Source organism: Urocitellus parryii, chromosome 1 (genome assembly GCF_045843805.1).
Source record: "Urocitellus parryii isolate mUroPar1 chromosome 1, mUroPar1.hap1, whole genome shotgun sequence".
NCBI lineage: Eukaryota > Metazoa > Chordata > Mammalia > Rodentia > Sciuridae > Urocitellus > Urocitellus parryii.
Genome location: NC_135531.1, coordinates 5,962,838 through 5,981,513, shown reverse-complemented (window position 1 = coordinate 5,981,513; position 18,676 = coordinate 5,962,838).

Here is an 18,676-nt window from a genome sequence, read left to right as displayed (position 1 = left end):
GAGCCACCTCACCATGGCTTTGCTCCTCACTGTTCCAGCTCAGCAAGAAGCCGGGGTCATGTGGGCGAGGCCCCAGGAGGGCCTTGACAGGGAACCTGTCACTGATGCTGGGTGGACAGGAGCCTGTTTGAAATGGCTGCACTTGCTGATGGGTGCTGAGGGTGGGACACTGCTTATCAAGATTCAGCAGAAAGACTTGTCACCTGCCTCAGCAGTTGCCAGCAGTCTTCCTTTATTAGCATCTGCCCCTATCTCACTTCACTGTCCTCCCATAGAGGAGGAGCCTTCTCCAGTAACCTCACACCAAGAGAGGACCACTCTTCAGTGCTGATAGCTTGGCCGTTTGACCCCAGTCTCTTATGGAAGTTTACACCGGCCACACATCTCACTTGACTGATGCATCTTCTGAATATCGCCTTTGAAATATTTTCAAACCTAACTGTCAAGGACTCTGGTTTTTAAGATGCATCTGCTGGTGAGGTGGAAGGCCTGGGGCCACAGAGGTGTGGGGAGTCAGTGACTGTCCTCCTGAAGATATTCTTAACACCTACAAAGAGGAGGTTTTCTTCTCATTTGAATTAATGTTTTGGTGAGGGTTTCTGGTTTTCATACAGGCTGGTGTTTGCTGGGGGTTCACCAAAGGAACCTGGTGGGTGGGGACTGAGGGAGACACTTTACTTACAGCCTCTTGTTCCCATTGAACTGTGGATGATACTGAGAAGATGAATAAAAGAATGGCAAATACGCATAGCCCTAACCACTTCCCAGACTGGCAAATGTGCAAAATGATCTGTCAGCAAAGTCATTTGATGTAGCATCTTTATAACAACAGAAAACCAGGAAGACCCCTGGTGTCCAGTCCGTCCTGGTCACTGCGTGGAGCACTGCAGCTGCCCACTGTTCTAGAGTGGTGACTGTTGAGAAGGCAGGGTGCCGCCCCTTGTATGGGGGAAGAAGTCTTGCACTCAGAAGCACATGATGTCCTTTCGAATTTGTGTAAAACAGCTGAAGGACACAGAAGCTGACAGTACGGGTTGGCCTCCCAGGAGGGGGTCTGCATGGGCCAGGACCAGGTGGAGGAAAGCTGAACCAAGGCTGTCTGCAGCCTATTTGATAAATGAATAAGTGAGTGATGAACGTGTGGTGCACACATGAGAGTCCAGAGGACAGAATTTGTAGTGGCGTCCACGGCTTCTGGAACATACTTCATTTCAGTAAATGGAACTCTGGGCTGTCATCTGTTCTTGCTCACTTTGGGTAATGCCAAGTAGCTGGTGTGGGGAGGCATTGTGTGCCCCAACAGTGGCCCCTCTGTGATCCCCAGCTCTGGGGCTCATGCCTTCGTACCTTCCCACGTGTGGGCTGAACCTGTGACTTGCTTCTAGTGCAAGGATGATAGTAGTGGTGGGTGCTTCTGTGAAGATGAGGTCACAGGAGACTGGTTCCCATCTTGCTGACAGCACGCTCCTTCCTGTGTCGGGATCTCTCAGACCACCCCTCCGTGCTGCTGCTCCAGGGGGCCATGGAGGACTCGGCCTAGGCATCCTTGCAGCTGTGGCAAAAGGGAAAGATGGTGGTGTGCAGAGCAGACCCGGGGGTGGGGGGGGCATCCTGGAGTCCTCCCAGGGAAGTTGTGACAACATGTGTGAAACGTCTTCTGGGGAGGCTCGGTAGAGTCCCTTCCAGGGATTCTGCTAGGATCATGGGCTCCTTCTACATGGCACATCCAAAATTGCAGACCCAGAGGAGAAAAGCAGGTGTTAGGCATAAGGTGCCTAAATAGCTTGTGGTGGGAGCACTCCTGAAATTCAGGTCCCCAGGTGACAGCAAGATGCCTGGTTTGAAAGGAACTGAGGTCCTCAGCCCAAGGTCGCCCTTGGTGCTGAGTCCTGCTGGCTTCCCCTGTACAGCTGTTGGAAGCGTAACCTGGCCTAGGTGAGCCCTGGGATGGTACACCCCCGAGGGACCTCAAAACAGACCCTCAAGTCCTGCAGGCTCTCCTACCTACATAGCCGTACCGTTTCACGCCACTAAATCCTGAGGTCATTCACTGAGACACCATAGCTAACAGATACAGTTGCCCACTTCCTACCGAGTGGCCCTGGGCAAATTTCTAGGCCTCCATTTCTTCATCTGTGAAGTAGGTGTAGTGCTGGTCCCCTGACGTGGCCTGGTTAGCAGACACAGGCAGCAGAGAGGCCAGCGCCCAGCAGCAAGTGTTCTGAAGTGGAAGCCGATTTGAGGGAGAGGATTTGCTAAGACAGTGCACTTTGATAATCACTGGCTTCTCTTTTGCTAGTGAACAAAACCTTTTGATTAGGAGAAATGTATAGAGCTTAAATTGTCATTTTTTGCTCACATTCTACCACTACGAAATTTTTAATACTGGCAGTGACTGAGGTAGTGATTGAGTCAAAGCCCTTAGAATCTAATTTCTTTTTATCTGCTGGGAAGGGGATGTTTCGTGACTCTTCCTGAGCTGCCAGTGGCAGAAAATCAGGAGCTGGACACAGCAGGGACTATGAAATTACATAACAGCCACTCTGAATTTCAAACACGGATTTCTGCCACCTACCTCTCTCATCCTTAAAGCTAAACCTCCATATTATCGATTTTTCCAAGTATAAAGAAAAATAATAAAAACTAGAAACCATTGGTCCTCTGTTGAAACTACCATGATGCAAATTAATTCATGTTCCATTTTGGTTATTTATAAAATTGTTGATGTCAGGAGAAGGACCATTTTAATAATAGAAACAAATACCTGTGTTTTTTTTCTGGGTGGATTTTGGTTACAACAAAGCATATTCCAGTAACAGATCTCTACTTACCCAACCAGTCTTTTGTTTTTAATACTTTTTTTTAGTTATCAATGGACCTTTTATTTGTTTATATGTGGTGCTGAGAATAAACCCAGTGCCTCACATGTGCTAGGCAAGTACTCTTCCTCTGAGCTACAACCCCAGCCCCCAACCAGTTTTTAAATAGCAACAACTATAAAGCTATACGAAGCTCTCCAAGTGTGCTACCGAGGCTATACCAGAACCAATAGATGCATGTTCCTGTTCATGACTGGGCACCTCCCATGACCAGCATTGTACCATTTGCCTGTGTTAGAATTTGTTGGGCAAATCAATCTTTGGAGAAGTCAGGCTCCTCAGAAACCAGATTCTGCTGGGAGTTTGCATAGAGGAAGTTTGGATCCAAACCTGGGACTTCGAATGTAACAGGGTTGGAGCAGATGGGTTCAGGGAGAGAGGCCGTCACAACTTGACAAAGCTCTAGTGGGTCACGTGGGGAGTTGGCGTGGCTTTGCAGGTTGGGATCTGGGCCTTCATATCTCACCATCAAGCCAGTCCTGAGGTGGGAGCTGCCCTGGGAAAAGGAGACCCTTCTTCTTAGGGCAACACCCCCAGAGTGACAACCACGGGCTCCTGAATACCTGCAGCTTGACGAGGACAGCTTTACGCTCCAACACCACCGCGTCCACTCACTTTTCAGCATGTCCCTTTGTAGAATGAGATGGTAATTAGAAATAGGAAGCATAATTTCCAAACCATTGAAGAAAAAGTAGCCAAATTGCATCAGTCTAAGGAAGGAACAAGGGGAGAATGGTAGAAATGCAAGAAAACTATAAAAATGCAAAACAGCTCGAATTTGCTAATGCAAGATGCAGATGTGGGTATGGTATTTTTAATTATGTTTGAATGGCTAAACATTCACACAGTTCACTACCCGAGGTTCCAGTCAATCACCGCCTCCCTTCTGTGCCTTCCCCCGACCCCATCAGCAATTTCCTGCCTGGCCTTCCATAGATAGAATGGGCAGATAGAGATGGCTAGGTACAATGTCCCCCTGTTCTACCACTGTTGACATGTACACAGAATGTTCTGTTCTAGACTTTTTATTATGTTATTCAATAAGAGATCTCCAGGATCATTTCCTGTCAAGTACAGAGGAGCTTCATTCTCAGAGTGACAGAGGCTACCCCACCTAACCAGACCCCTGTGAGTGCACATTGGGGTTGTTCCCAGGCTTTGGTTATTTCTCCAAAAGCCTGCAGGGAGTGACACTGTACCTCTCATTTCAAACATAACACACGTGGAGGTTGGAATAAATGGGAGTATGTATATTTTAAATTATGATAGGTATTGGGTGCTAATATAAAATAGAATTTATGGCAAGACACGGTAAATGGGGAAAACAGGGAAATGCTATATGTATTTTATATTTATAAAAGGAATAACCCAGCAAAAACATGTAACTGCCTTTAACCTTAAAACGCTTTGCAATGACATATGGAGAAAAGTGATGTTAACAATACAAGAAGAAAAAGACAAACCCAGTGATACTAAAAACTTTAACAATAGCATCTATCAGAAAATAACAAATCAGAATGTAGGAATTTGGGTACCAATTAGCAAGCTTCAGTAAACACCAAGACATGAAATAGAATACATGCTCAGTAAGGGTTATTAATAATTCAAAAGCTCATTCTTACAAAAGACCAATAAAATGATCAAGCCTTTGCTTGGGTTGTAGCTCAGTGGTAAAGCATTTTCTGGCACATGTGAGGCACTGGGTTCTTTCCTTAGCACCACATGAAAACAAAGGCATTGTGCCCAAGAGAAGATCACGTCTTTGGTAACTTCTCAGTAAGAGAGAGAAGGTCCATTCCATCATTGGAAACCTAAGCTTGCAAGAACACACTAAATCTACTTTCACACCAGTGGATTTGAAGGTGTGGGGGGAGTAAAAATGCCCAGGTAAACATGCTTTTACTCCAACAAGAGAAAAGCACAGTAGAACGTTGTTGGTCAGAGGAGTCCGGCTCTGACGCAGGTGGTGCTCCTCAACTGCGTCTTCTGGTGGGATTACGGGGAGGGGGAGTTCCCCTCTTGAATTTCCCTGAACATCTGCTTAGTATCTCATTAGAGCTTAGTGTTAGTGCCTCATTTCAACATGGAAATTTGCTCCGACAAATTTCTGAGTCCATTCTAGTTGTTTTAACAAAACACCATAAACTGGTGGCTTAGATACAACAATCATTTCTCACGGTTCTTGGAGGCTGGAAGTCTGAGAAGACACCATCCGATTCTGCTCTGGTGAGGACCACATCCTGTGTGACAGGTGGTGATTCTTACTGAGGACTCAGTGGCGGAAGGGCCACAGCAGCTCTGGATGTCTTTTCTACATGACCAAATCTGATCCATGAGGGCTGAACGACACCTCATGACCTAACCCTCGAAGCCCCACCTGATCATTCCACCTTGTTGGCTAAGCTTCCACGTAAGCATGTGAGGGACACAAACACCTAGGCCCAGGCAGCATCACTTCCTGGCCTGGATGAGCAGGAAGCAGAGGGAGGGGAGGGGACCAGGACTCTGGGCTTCTCAGGGACCACACATGCAGGGAGACCACCCGGGGTGGGCTTGGCCCCTCACTCTCCTTGGACGGCAGAACCTTCCAGAGGGCTTTTCACACGCAGTGTTTACTTTTATTTTCACTCAAGTCCTGTGAGATGCCTCTGGCTTCCAGGAGGAAATCAAAGACTGTAGGGCAGATTTAAGGGGGATCTGAATCCTGATTCTTGGGCTCAGGTTTTCTCTCCAAATGAAGAAGCTTTTAGAAGAAGTTGAAGGAGAGGTGGTAATGAAGACATTCCAAGCATGTCAAAATTCCTCGCTGTGGCCACAAAGGCCACCACCTCACCACAGCTGTCCTGTGCGCCCACACCACTGCGGGCCCACCCACTCTCCTGCTGTCCCATCCCTGATTCAGCTATTCTGGGGCCTCTACCTCTGAGCCAAGAACTTTGCAGTTCTGTGCCTAGACAGCCTCCCCCACCCCATCCTACACCCCAGAATCCCTCTGCTGGGTTCCCAGCCACGCAGGCTCCTCCCTTCAGATTCTTTCCTGTTTTGAGGCATCTCCCTAGAGCAGAAACCTCTGATCATGATGACACAAATAAGGATTGTTCCCATCGCCACAGGCCAGGTGCTGAGCCACATCATCTCTGAGACTGAGACACCTTTGGTCTGGTTTGGAGGGGAGGGTTGTATCTGGGGCCCACTGGCCGGGGGTGACTCGGGCACAGCCTGGTCCACTCACTGTTTAGGAAAGGCTCCTCTCCTTGTTTTCCTCTCTCCCTCCCTCCCTCCTTCCTTCCCCTCCTGTCCTCCACAGCCCAGCGTGGCACTATCAGTAAAGGTGGCCCTCCCCGAAAGTGGCTCATTGGGTAGCCAAACGAATTACAAAGTCAACATATCGTGTAACGTGTATGAAACCGTGTGTGGTGATGATGGAATCGAGTGATGTTCTGGGAGGCGATCCCCTAATCCCTGCCTCCCAGGGCTTCAGGAATGGGTGGGGAGCAGGTGTTGTGGGAGGGTCTTCTTCCTTAGAGGAGATTTCTTGGTCTTAGGGCATGTAGTTTTACAAACATGTTTATTCAGCTTAAGGAAAATAAATTCTGCATTCATAAGATGAAACTAAAAACTTTTAAAATAATAATATATGCTGCAGAACATTAAGCTCATCAGAATTTTTTTGGCCAGTGGAGCCACATAGAAACTACCCATGTGTCTCTGTGTATATATGTGTGTGTGTGTGTGTGTGTGTGTGTGTGTGTGTGTGTGGTGGTGGGGGTAATGGATGGCTCTGCCTTATAGAGGAGCAAGGGAAAGCATACCAGCAATGTGGTGACCTTCCAACTCCAGTCTGGGGGCTCCTCTCAGACCACAATTAGGTGATCTGAAGAATGGCCACCACTGAGCTGCAACCATCAGCCTTAAGGGCCATCTTGCCCTGTGCCACCCCCCATAGCTGTCAGGCACCCAGACACCTTGGATTGGGATCCACGCATGGTGCAGTGTGGGCCTGCTCCTGAGCTCCTGCCCCATGCTGTCTGTTGCATGTGTTGCTCTCTTAGGGAGAGCCAGGCCAGGGCCAGTCTTCCCAAGGACACTCTTTTCTAGTCCCTGAAAAGATTGACAGGAACCATCTATCTCCCCTTTGCTCCAGAACATTACCAGTATCTAGGAATTCCTGCCAAAGTCAGGATCTAAGGCACTGTGTCATTTTAAAATCAATTGAATTTCAACTAGTATGTGAACATTACCCAGCAGAGCTGCTCCCTGGGTCTCCCCAGAGCATCAAGGAAGGGCTGTAAGGCTGTGCAAACTTGGAGAAGACAGGGGCTGGAGCCCCACAGCCCTGCTGCGGGGGTCACTCCCTGGGTGGCCTCTAGAAACAACAATCACCTCGTGGGGTCTCCAACTGCTGAATCAGGGGGCGGGACTTGTTGATCTTCCATACCCTTTCCAGCTCAGAAGATCAGCAATTCTTTGGGTGGGACTAAGCAACTTCACTGCAGTACTTACATTTTATTCATGTGGGGTAGGTAGGGAGCTGGGGATTTTTACAATTTTGGAGTGGTGAAGATTGTTAAAATATGACCCCAAACCCAGAAACATGAAAGAAGAGATTAATAAATTCAACTACATCATAATTTCCTGTTTGGAAAATGGCCCATAAAATTGTCAAGACAAAAGACAAATTGAAAAGCATGCTATATCAAAGGGCTAATTTCTTTAATAAGTAAAGACTGCCTCCCAATCAAACAGAAAAAGATCACCAAACAGAGAAACAGACAAAATGTATAAATATTATCAGCCCGTAACCATGTGGAAATGCGCTCAATCTCATTAGAGAATGCAAATTTAAACAATTGGCTTTTGTCCCTGTCACACTGTATTGACTGGGAACCTGGAGCACTGGCCATGGGGGTGCGCATTGACAAAACTCTCTGGTGGCAGTTCGACAATACCTGTCAAGTTTAACGTGCTCATACCCTTTGATTTAGGAATTATCCTTCTAGGAACTTTCCCAGCATCCATGTTGGTAAATGTGAGAGGGCAGATGTGCAGAGCTAATCACTGCAGTGTTGAAAGAGCAAAGGAAGGAATGCTAATAGGCAGCTGACTGAATCCATCCTCACGCATCCACAGCACGCAAACGACACTGTGCGGTTGCCAAGGGGGGGGCCCTGTTTCTGGATGTGCTTCTCTATAGGGATTAGTAAGTAAGTGCAAACCAGCAAGGTGCCAGGCAGCACCAGGAGCCTCAGCATGGGCTCCTACCCCATGCTGGAGGGTGTGTACGCAGCTGGTCTGGAAAGAGGCTGGCGTCTGGTGCACTGGAATCCAGAACACATTGTTTCCTTTTAAATCTTGTTCCATGCTCATGTATCACTATTAAAAATAACAGAGCATTTAATTAGAATAATTCATAGGGCAACACACTTCATGTGGCCAAAATGAAGGGATCTTGAGGGAGCTTTTGTACTGGCATTGGACAGACCACGCCTTCCTTGAGCCCTGGAGGAAGAAGAGGACTCGGGAAAAGTGCAGCCCGGCCTCTCCTGCCCAGCCCACATGCTGCCTGCTGCTTGCTCCCAGCGGCAGGGTGGCTGGACTGGCCTGTGGTGAGCTGGCGCTCATGTTTCTAGAGGGACAATGAATGTATATGGCACATTTGTGTCATGTGTTTCCAATGCTGCTTGGACCTCACCAAGTCGGCCTCAGGAGTGATGTCCTGGCCACCTGGGCCTGCCCTGGACAGGGCTACCTGGCAACCACAGGTATCAGGACTCACCTGTGGCTCCCACACACTGGCAGGTTGGCAGCAGCCTGGGATGGAAAGGCATGATGGAGGCAAGAGGGGTCAGATCCAGACCTCTGACCTCTGACCTTTCACAGTCTGGTTCAGTCCTAACCAGCGATGCCCACACAACCCCTGTGGTGATGGCCACCAGCGCTTGTCCTAGGTCCCACACACACCAGGACCAGTGTGTGCCATGGGTCAGAGACTTTCCTCTATTTGGCCCAAGATAACTGTGTTTTTTGCTGCAACTTGCTGATGTTCCAACGACTTCCAAGACCCTTGCGAGCTTTCTGAAGGACTGACTGCTTTGGAATTAAGTGTGGTTTTGAGAAGGGCTTGCAAACTTCCACCATGGCATCCTGTGACACGGAGGTGACTCTAAAATGGCATAACCTCAGGGCCTTTTCCCTCCAACCCTTCCATTCCTCTGCACCTTTGGAGCATTATTGTAGGGAGCCTGGGACGGCAGAGGACTCTCAGATGGATCCTCCTGACTTAGCAAAAGCTCTCTCCAGCTGACAGGGACGGACGAGGGACAAGCCCTGCAGGCGCTTTGCAGCGGTGCATTTCTAGAAACTGCCTTGGAGAGCAGGCAGCACTTCCCAAGGAACCATGGGGATAGAGATGGTATAAATGATGAGGGTCCCTGACATTCCAAGGATGTGACATCAAACAAATCATGGCTGAAACCCAACCAAAGCCACCAAACAAAGCTCCAGCAGGAGCGTCTGTGCTCCCCCACCAGCCCTCCCTCCTGGCTTCAGAGGTGAGGCCTTGGCTCTTGACCCAGAGGGCATTTGTCCTGGCACAGAGGTGGGGGCTGCTGGGCAGGGCACGGGCAGGTCTTCCTCTTCTCCTGGTTCCTCAGGGAGTATCGAGCGGGCAGACAGCAGCAGGCCCCGCGTACACACCAGTGCCTGCTGCACGTGGAAAGACCGTCCTTGAGCATCGCAGGCCCCAGCTGGCCTGAAATCTATGTGCTTGCTATAAAAAATGCAAACACTTGATGGATGATTCTGGCAGTAGAAGGATTTTGAGCTAGGAGAAGTTGGGGAATTTCTTGGATAATCCTTGTTCAATTTTTTGGGTCGGGTACTGAGGAGTGAACTCAGGCACTCGACCACTGGGCCACATCCTCAGCCCTATTTTGCATTTTATTTGGAGACCAGGTCTCTCTGAGTTGCTTAGTGCCTCACCGTGGCTGAGGCTGGCTTTGAATGATCCTCCTGCCTCAGCCTCCCAAGCCACTGGGATTAAGGCGTGTGCCACCATACCCGGCTGTCCTGTTCAGTTCTTCAACGGCTCTCTCACCAGCTTGCAGGCTCTCGGCTCGCTGTCACGTCTCATAATGAAGAACGATTATCCAGTTGCTTACTCAGAGCTGGTGGTCATTTTAGTGACCTCTTGTTCACCACTGCACTGTGGTCACAGTGCAGAGTGGGAAATGCTTCAGGGCCCGTGGGAAGACGCCCAAGAGAAATGATGCAGGGGACGTAGGGTGGGGGCGCTGCTGCTGGCGGGACGGCAGACACCTCCCAGTGGACCTTTCCCTAATAAGTAGAAGGAAACCCCAAAAATAAAGATGAAGGTAAAGTGTAGTGTCAGCATCGTAGTCATTTACTATCATTATCAAGTATGATGAACAGTACATAATCATATGTGCTGTACTTTAATTTTTTTAAATTTTTTGGTGCTGGGGATTCAACCCAGTGGTACTTAACCATGGATCTACACCCTTAGCCTTTTTTTTTTTTTTTTTTTTTTGAGATAGGGTCTTGCTAAGTTGCTGAGGCTGGCCTCAAACTTACAATCCTCTTGCCTTAGCCTCCCGAGTTGCTGGGATCACAGGTGTGTGCCCAGCTATGCTGTGTTTTTATATGACTGTCCATGCAGGAGGGCAGTTAGCACCAGCATCAACACTCACACGTGAATGATGCCTTGCACCATGACACTGTGGTCCTACAATGTCCCTGGGTGACAGGAGCTTTTTAGCTCCATTATAATCTATGGGGCCCACATGGCACGTGGGGCCCTTTGTTGACAGACAGGTCATGACGTGGCACCTGGCTGTGTATGCTACTGGGTTTGGCCTCTGTGTCCTTGATGGAGCCTTGGGCCATCACGGGCCACACGGGCACCTTGGTTTTCATCTGTAATTCAAGGCACATGCTGTTTATTTCTTACATGTTTTGCCACTCTGTGTCACATACGGGAAGGGGAAATGGCTTTTCTTTTTCTTATTGCTATGAATCATAACAAATTTGCTCGAGGAAGAAGTGAGTGGAGAGAACAAGAGTGATGTCTAGGTAACTGGCCCTCCGGTGCTGGGCAGAAGGAAACGGGGAGGCTGCCTGAGGAAACGCTCCTTGCACTATGCGATGGCCAAGGCCTGCGAGAACAGGGCCTCCTGGAGCATTGTTGGCTTTTGGTGTTGATGATAATTTTGAGGGACAACAGGACTTTGCTTCTAGAAGTTTGAAATGGACTCTCCCTATGCCTGGTCTTAGAGCTGCCTGCCCACTGGCCCAGGTCTCCTGGCCCAGGGCCGGAGACCCTCCTGTGGGCTGCTTCCCTGCCATTCTGGGTAGCTGACCCGAGAGGACGTTTTGCAGCGATGGCTCATCCGAGGATGAATTGTAATGTGAGACCTATACTAAAAATGCAAGGGATTTTTTAAATTTTTAATTACTTAATTTATTTTTTGCTTTTTAAGCATGACTTGATTTGCAGTATGCTTAACACCTGGAAGCACAGGCATGCTGCTCTGGTTTGGAAGTGGCTTGAGTGTGCCCCCAAGGGTCCATGTGCCAGAAGCCAGATCCCCAGCATGGCAGTGTGGCTGGGCCTGGGGGAAGGTGATTAGCTCTTTGGGGGCAGCATTCTCAGAAGGAAGGGGTTGACGGTTCTCATGGGACCCCCGTTGGTTCCCTTGAGAGTGAGTTGTATAAAGAACAAGCCTAGGCCCTGAATCTCTTGCTTCCTGGTATACCATGTGATCTCACCTTCCTGTACATGCTCCTGCCATGACGCTGTCCGCCATGTTGTCATGATCTGTAAGGCTTTCACCAGAGATCAAACCAAGGAGCCCACCCAATTTTGGACTTTCAGCCTCCACATGTGAACTACCTAAACCTCTTTTCTTTATGAAATCATCCAGATTCAGGTATTTTGTTATAGCAACAGAAAACAGACTAAGACATATGCCATCATGGGGCCCAAGTATCATTTGAATTTTTCAAAATGCAGATCTCAGAGAAGGATTTAGTAAGTGTGTGTCAATGATGCTTTGAAGATTCGTTTTACTCAGCGATGAGTGAAGTGGCGGGACGGTCCAGTTGACTTAATGAGCACTTGAGGAACAGAGATTTATTCAGCCCATGGGAGAAATGGTGCTGGGATACACTTGCTTGCAGATAGATCTGGTAAGCATAAGTATGTACCATGAAATATTTGGGCTATCCTTACACTAGAAATGTGTCTGTAGCTTATCTGACATTCAGATTTAACTCTCATACTGTGTTCTCTCTGGTGATCCTGACCTTGGGACCAGTCAGAGCAGGAAGAACAGAATGAGGGAGAGCGGGAAGAGGGGTGCTGTGCTCAGGATCTCCAGGGCTCAGTGTGGGGCAAACCATAAAGGACAGTGCAGCCTGTGGAGAGGCAGCCAAGGAGAAGCCGGAGGCCAGGGCTGGCCACACGGTGTGCCCAGTGGGAGGAAAGTCTGGGGCAAGGGTTGTAAAAAGAAGTGGAGATTAACCACAGGAGACAAGCACAGGCTGTTCGCCCAGAGCTTGCTAGCACAAGGGGTTCAGCCCTGTCATGGCCCTGGCAGAGACTCAGAGGCAGGCCGAGATGTGGGAAGGCACAGCTCCAGGTGTGCCAGATATGGGCGGGTGGAGTGGGGAGCTGCATGCGGTCCACCTGGAAGCAGGGTGTCCAATGGCATGGGTCTCATTGGTCCTGAGCTGGAAGTGGGAACACAACACAGAGAAACTGTCAGTTACTAATCAAGTCCCAGCCGTCTGAGGCCATTTGTTGTCTAGCGCCCTGGTCTGTGCCTGGAGAGAGCCACCTGGAGCCCTGGCTGGCATCCTGCAGCAGGTTGTAAATCTCCTGTGTCTCAGGGTCCAAGGAGGAATCAGTTCAGAGACAACCCCAAGGGCCCTGAGGCTGGTGGTGTCAACTGATGAGACTGGCACGGTGCAGGGTGCGGACGAGGACAGAGCAGGAGGCACAGAGCCAGGCTGGTCAGAAGGAGTCCCTCAGAGGAGGGGGGGGCCCGGCACAGTGGGCAGACGTGCTGCTGTCCCTATGCGGTGTGCACCTGGGGAATGCCTTCCTGTTCCCTTGTGGCCTCTCTGCATCGTCACTGTGGGCTTGTGGGCTCGGGAGAGGATGAACAGATCACTCAGCATCCCAGAGGGAACTGCCTAGCCTGCTAAGCCAGGGAGCTGTCTTGTCTAGGGCACATTTAGGGCAACAGCGCCCACCGTGTGGTTTTGCCCCCGGGGGTGTGGTAGCACCCAGAGGCACTGCAGTCTCCCTGGAGGGGACGCTGCTGGTACTCCAGGTGAAGCCAAGATGGCCCTAAACATCCTGCTGCGCACCGGGCACCCCACAGAGTGTTCAAATCTGCTCAAAGGCCATGTCCTCCCTCCCCTTGGGCCAGGCATTGGGAAACCCAGTTCCCACCTCTGGCCCATCTCAAAACACACTGTTCCTAACCAGTGCTTTGAAATTTCCAGATTCCTGCCAAAAAGGTCAACCTTCCCAGTCTCACCTCTGGGCCACCTCACCATTGAGATGAAGACAGCTGTCCTGGTGCCTCGTGTGGTCAGAGAACCCAGCCACCAGGAGCTCGAGGGTGGCCTCTCACTAAGGCCAGGATGGAGCACCTCACCCTGCTTGCATCCCCAGCCACACCAAGTGCTTACGGTCCTGGTGGCCCAGCTCTCGATCTTCCAAGTCTGGGTCCACCAGTCACTCACTGGATTTCATGGCACCTCTGCCACAAACACTAGGTTCCCTGGGACAAAGGACGAGCGTCACTGTTGGTGTTCTCTGATCTTATTTCAGAAGCGGTCTGGACGAGCCCCCGGGGCACACGGAGGAAAATGCCCCCCCTTTGTTCCCTCACTAGTCCACGCCTGCCCTCGAACACCTGTGTATCCCAGGAGGGGGACCATGACGTGGATGAAGCAGGCAGTCCCCAGGCTTCTGGAGCGTGAGCCCAGCAGGGCCACAGGTGTGTGGCAAGGGTGCCAGGGACAAGATGAGCCAGAGAGCGTGGGAAGACAGGCAGGGCCTTGTGGGGACACCCCCTGGGGCAGAGGTGAGAGGGCAGCCAACGAGGGAGGCTGAGCAGTGACAGATGTTGTGGGTCACTTCTGACCTCTGTGGCCGGCTGCCAAGCCAGGCCTTCATGGGGAGTCAGCTCGCGCTGAGGAGCCGAGTCAGGGGAGGAGGCAGGGCAGAGGGTGGCCTCTGAGGGCCCTGGAGCAGGAGCCACGGGCAGCACAACAGGATGGCAGTGGTTTCCCTGAACCAGAGAGCCCAGGCTGCACCCACTGGCGCCCGCGGGTGGCTCGACTGACAGGTAGACCTTGGGGAGGGCAGCCAGCGGGGGACGCTCAGCTCTTCCCTCCTGGCCCCCAGGAGTGACCGCATTGGCTTCCATCAGTGGCCACTGTGCTGCAGTGGCAGGCTTGTCCCAGAGTCAACACGCCTGGCCTGGCCAGGGTGAAGGAGTGGAGGTGGACGGTGGGGCTGCGGGTCAGACCATGGCAACCCCTGCCACTGCTTGGGCCACCAGGTGAGTGGCCAGACTGGCCAGGCAGGCGAGTCACAGAACTTCTGCCTTTGGTTCCCTCCAGGCCTCAAGGACAATGGCCCTCACTGTCCACCCCACAAGGCCCAGGGAGAGGGTTAGGGACGTGTAGTTCAGCCCGCCTAGTCTGACATCAAGAAGCCGTCCCCAGGCCTCCCCTGCTCTCACCCGGGGCCCTGAGGTCCCCACTGTGGAGAGGTGTGACACAGGTGCTGAGACGCCTGCTTCCTGGTGCCGGGAACTGCCACTGGGTTGTGCATCAGGGTGTGCTGCGGGCCTCCAACCTCTTTCTAGAGTCCGTCTTCCTGGACGGATTTGAGTCCTGCATTTTTAGTATTGTGATTCAGGGGCCGAATCCCAAAAGGCTTTCTTCCTTTCTTTTTCTTTTTTTGTACCAGGGATCAAACCCAGGGTTACTGAGCCACTGAGCCACATCCCCAACCTATTTATTTTATTTGTTTTTAATTTTGAGGCAGGGTCTCACCGAGTTGCTGAGGCTGGCTTTGAACATACCACCCTCCTGTCCAGGTCGTCAGAGCTGCTAGGAGTCCAGGTGGGTGCCAGCTGCACCCAGCCCCAAAGGCTTTTTATCTTCTTCAGAAGTTGGACAACTTCTCTTCCCTCTTTCCTTCCTCCATGTGCCCTCTGTGCCCAGCCTGCCCCCTGACTAGTGTGACTGGCTTGGGGGCGGGGCCTGGAGCAGAGAGGTGCCATCCCCGCCTGGAGCCCCCACCACTCACAGGGAGCGTCTCTGAGAAGACAAACCCCTCTCCCCCTGCTGGGTGCTCTGTGGGGAACCGGCCACAGGCCTGTGCTCTTGCTGTAAGTCTTCCCTGTGGCTGGGCCTTTCTCTCTGGACCCCCTCCAGTGTGCTTATGGCCTCTCAAAATGTGGATCCCCAAATTACAAGCATTTTCCACAAGAGCCTGAGAGGACTTAGCAGAAGAAACGAGTGCTCACGTCACTTCTGCGACTCGGCACCAGTTTTCCAACACTTCTCTGTGCTGCCTGCTGAGTGGTGGGGGCATGTGGGGTCCCGATGCTGAGCCCCATGAGCATCCCACTAAGCGGGAGGAACACCCTGGAAGCGGCCTTCTCTGTGCCATGAGTCACCAGGTCCTGGCAGCACCAGGCAGGGTGCAGCCTCCAGCCTGTCTCGGACTTTCATGGCCACCTGTTTTCTCCACTTCCCCCTCGGGTCCAAGCATGACACGCGAAATCCCACTGCAGAGAGCCCTGTGCAGCCACACTCCTCTGCTTCACTTTGAATTCTTGGCATTTTTCTTTTAATTGACCTTTAGCCTTTTAAAGACTTCTTTTTGTCTCTTTACTCATGGATTTAATTAAATTTTTTTTGACTTTTTTATTATGGAAAACTTTAAACATACGAAAGTTGGGGGAATGGTATAATGAACCTCCTGGGTCATGTGGCCGTCACCCAACGGGCAGCAGCTTGATATGATCCTGTTATGTTCATGAAGATGTTCCCCGTCACCCCAAGCACCTCCTAGCATTCCATTCATAAATTCGAGGAGAAAGGAGCACAGGATGTGTTTTGACTTAACAACCTTGATGTGATTTTCTCACCTGAAACAAAGTGCCAGGCAGGAGAGCTGAATCCTGTTATGCTCCAGTTAAAAAGAAACCCAGGCTTTTAGCATCTTAAAGGGCACATCATGCATATTTCTAGGAGACTGAAGGCTCCCAGAGGCAGGGCCCCTGTCGATCTGGTGCACAATGGGCTGCAGGTCAAGCGGCCTGCACTTAGAAGCACTCAGTAAGTGCCCATCAGACGAGTCCGCATGTCCAGAAAGAGGCCATTCCCTGCCCAGCTGCACTCAGTCAATTTCTTTCCAACACACATTTCCCCTCCCTGCAGGGCTGCCCTTCTTGCTTAATAAACTGAATACTCCTTCAATGAAGTCAACTTGTATTCTAAGTTTTATCCGATTAGAAGTTGTTCCTCAAATGAGTATCCAACCCAGCTGTTCCTCACCCTGCCTGCCCACTAGGATCACCCGCAGGTCTTTGAGAAAACCCTGGGCCCAACCTAGAGAATCCGTCATGATAGGGCTGGGTGGGCAGGTCTCCAGAGGTCCTGAGAGGTGACCCTTGGGGAACCATTGCTCATCCTCAAAGCACCGATAGCATCCAGAGACAGGCAGGCTGGTTAGTGGAAATTACTGCTGGGCTGCCTGCAACCATTCGCTTGACCCAGTTTTACGCCTTTCATGACTGGGCAGCAGCCGGAGCCTGACTACTAAGCAGCAAGCACAGCCTGATTGAAAACCACAAGGGGCCCCTTCCCAGGGAGATGGAGGGCTGGTGCTGGCCCTTCCAATTGCCTGGGTCTTATCAGTGAGGCTCCCCAGGTCTTAAAAACAGGCTGAGGCCACCAGAAAGGACGCCTTTTTATTCCTTTGACTTCTCGCAGTGGACTCGTCTTTGCCACCAGGCTCAATAAGCCGAGCTGGGGACTCAGGCCCCGGCCTCATCGCTGTGTTTTCAGGGTAAATCAGAGTCAGTGAGACTCCTCTGATGTGTGGGCCACCACGTTCTGAGACGGCCCCCAAGTTCCCCAGCCCCTGTGGGGCAGACCCTGCATCGTTCCTGTCTCTGGAAGGCAAGCAGAACCAGGGATGTGACAGGAGGCATGCCCGTTCGGCTCCTCATGAACTGACTGCGAGTTAATCTAGAGTGAGATTGTCCTAGGGTGGAGGTGCAGGAGGGCTTCAGCCCCAGGATGGGGTCTGGACCACCCTCTGCCTGGGCCTCAGACTCTTCCAGGCCCACCTGCCCCTTACCCCAGATGGGACTTTGCACGTCTGCTTCCTCTCACAAGGCCCCCTGGGCTCCGGGCCTCTGCACGGTATCTGCATTCGCGGCCCTTCTCTTCCATGCCCACTTACACATGATGAATGAAGGTTTGCAGAACTTTGCAACTTGCCTAAAGGGTGGGCACTGGGTTTGGAAGGTCACATTGTCATGGCTGAAGTCTGTCCCTTCATGCTTAAGCACAGCCTTGAGCAAATGACTTCTGAGGAGAAAGAGGAAGGAGTCGGCTCTCAGAGTTGCCCAGAGACGGTGCCACCCTGAATTTCAGTGTCCCTGGGTCTACACTTGGCCCTAGTTAGTTCTGAATGTCTGTGGAGATTGTGTACCCCTCCCCTCAACTTTCTACCTGGAGTTACAATGGGAAAATTTGTTTCTTGTAATAAAGTACCTTAAATAAAACCAACTACCAGATTACTGTCTCATTATATTTTTTTCATTTATTTATTTTCCTCATTGCATAAGAAATTCTAATGCAAAGTCCAATTACAAAGAGGAAAAAACAGGAACACAATTTAAAACAGTTCTTGTTTTTTTTTTTTTTTTGCTTTGAATTGACAAGTAACAATTACATATATTTATGTGATACAATGTGATCGTAGGACAGGGTATGCCTTATGAAGTGATTAAATCAAGCTGATTTGTGTATCTATCTTGCGTATTTATCATTCCTTCTTGGTGAGAACATTTAAAATATTTTCTTTAGCAGTTTTGAAATACACCATGGATTGTTATTAACTATTGTCACCGTGCTGTGCAATTGATCACTAAAATTTATTTTTCTGTCTGACACTGTATATCACTTTTTTTTTAGCACAAATCAATTAACATACTATTTGTTTCTTATTCATTTAACTTTGTCTCCTGTATCAAAATGTTATTTGACTATTGGCACCCAGAGTTTGGAATCTGGAGAAACATCAGATTGTGAACATCCTGGTGTAACTTTCTGTGACTGTGTAGATTTCACTGACTACATGAGCCTCACTTATTCTAGGGTATCATGAAGTCTGTTCTGTGTCCAGCTTCCCTGTAACAGTGAATTTTCAGTGCTTGTCCTCTAAAGCTCAGGCGGCTTTCCCTCCCAGGGAGCCTGCACTCGGAGGTGGAGACCCTATCCCAGGAGCACTATCAAGCCTGAAGTGTTTCCAGAAATATTCCAGAGTTGGCAAATGCTCACTGATAAATCCATGGACTATAAGATGGCAAATCTGTGAGAGTGCTACGAGGAAGAAAAATCTGGATTTTTATGAGCCATTGTTGCTAATCCTAATTGCAGATTGGATTTCCTCAGGCTGCCATGCCTAACTGCAATGGCTGGGCTCGACCCTGAGACTCAGATTTAACTGGCCT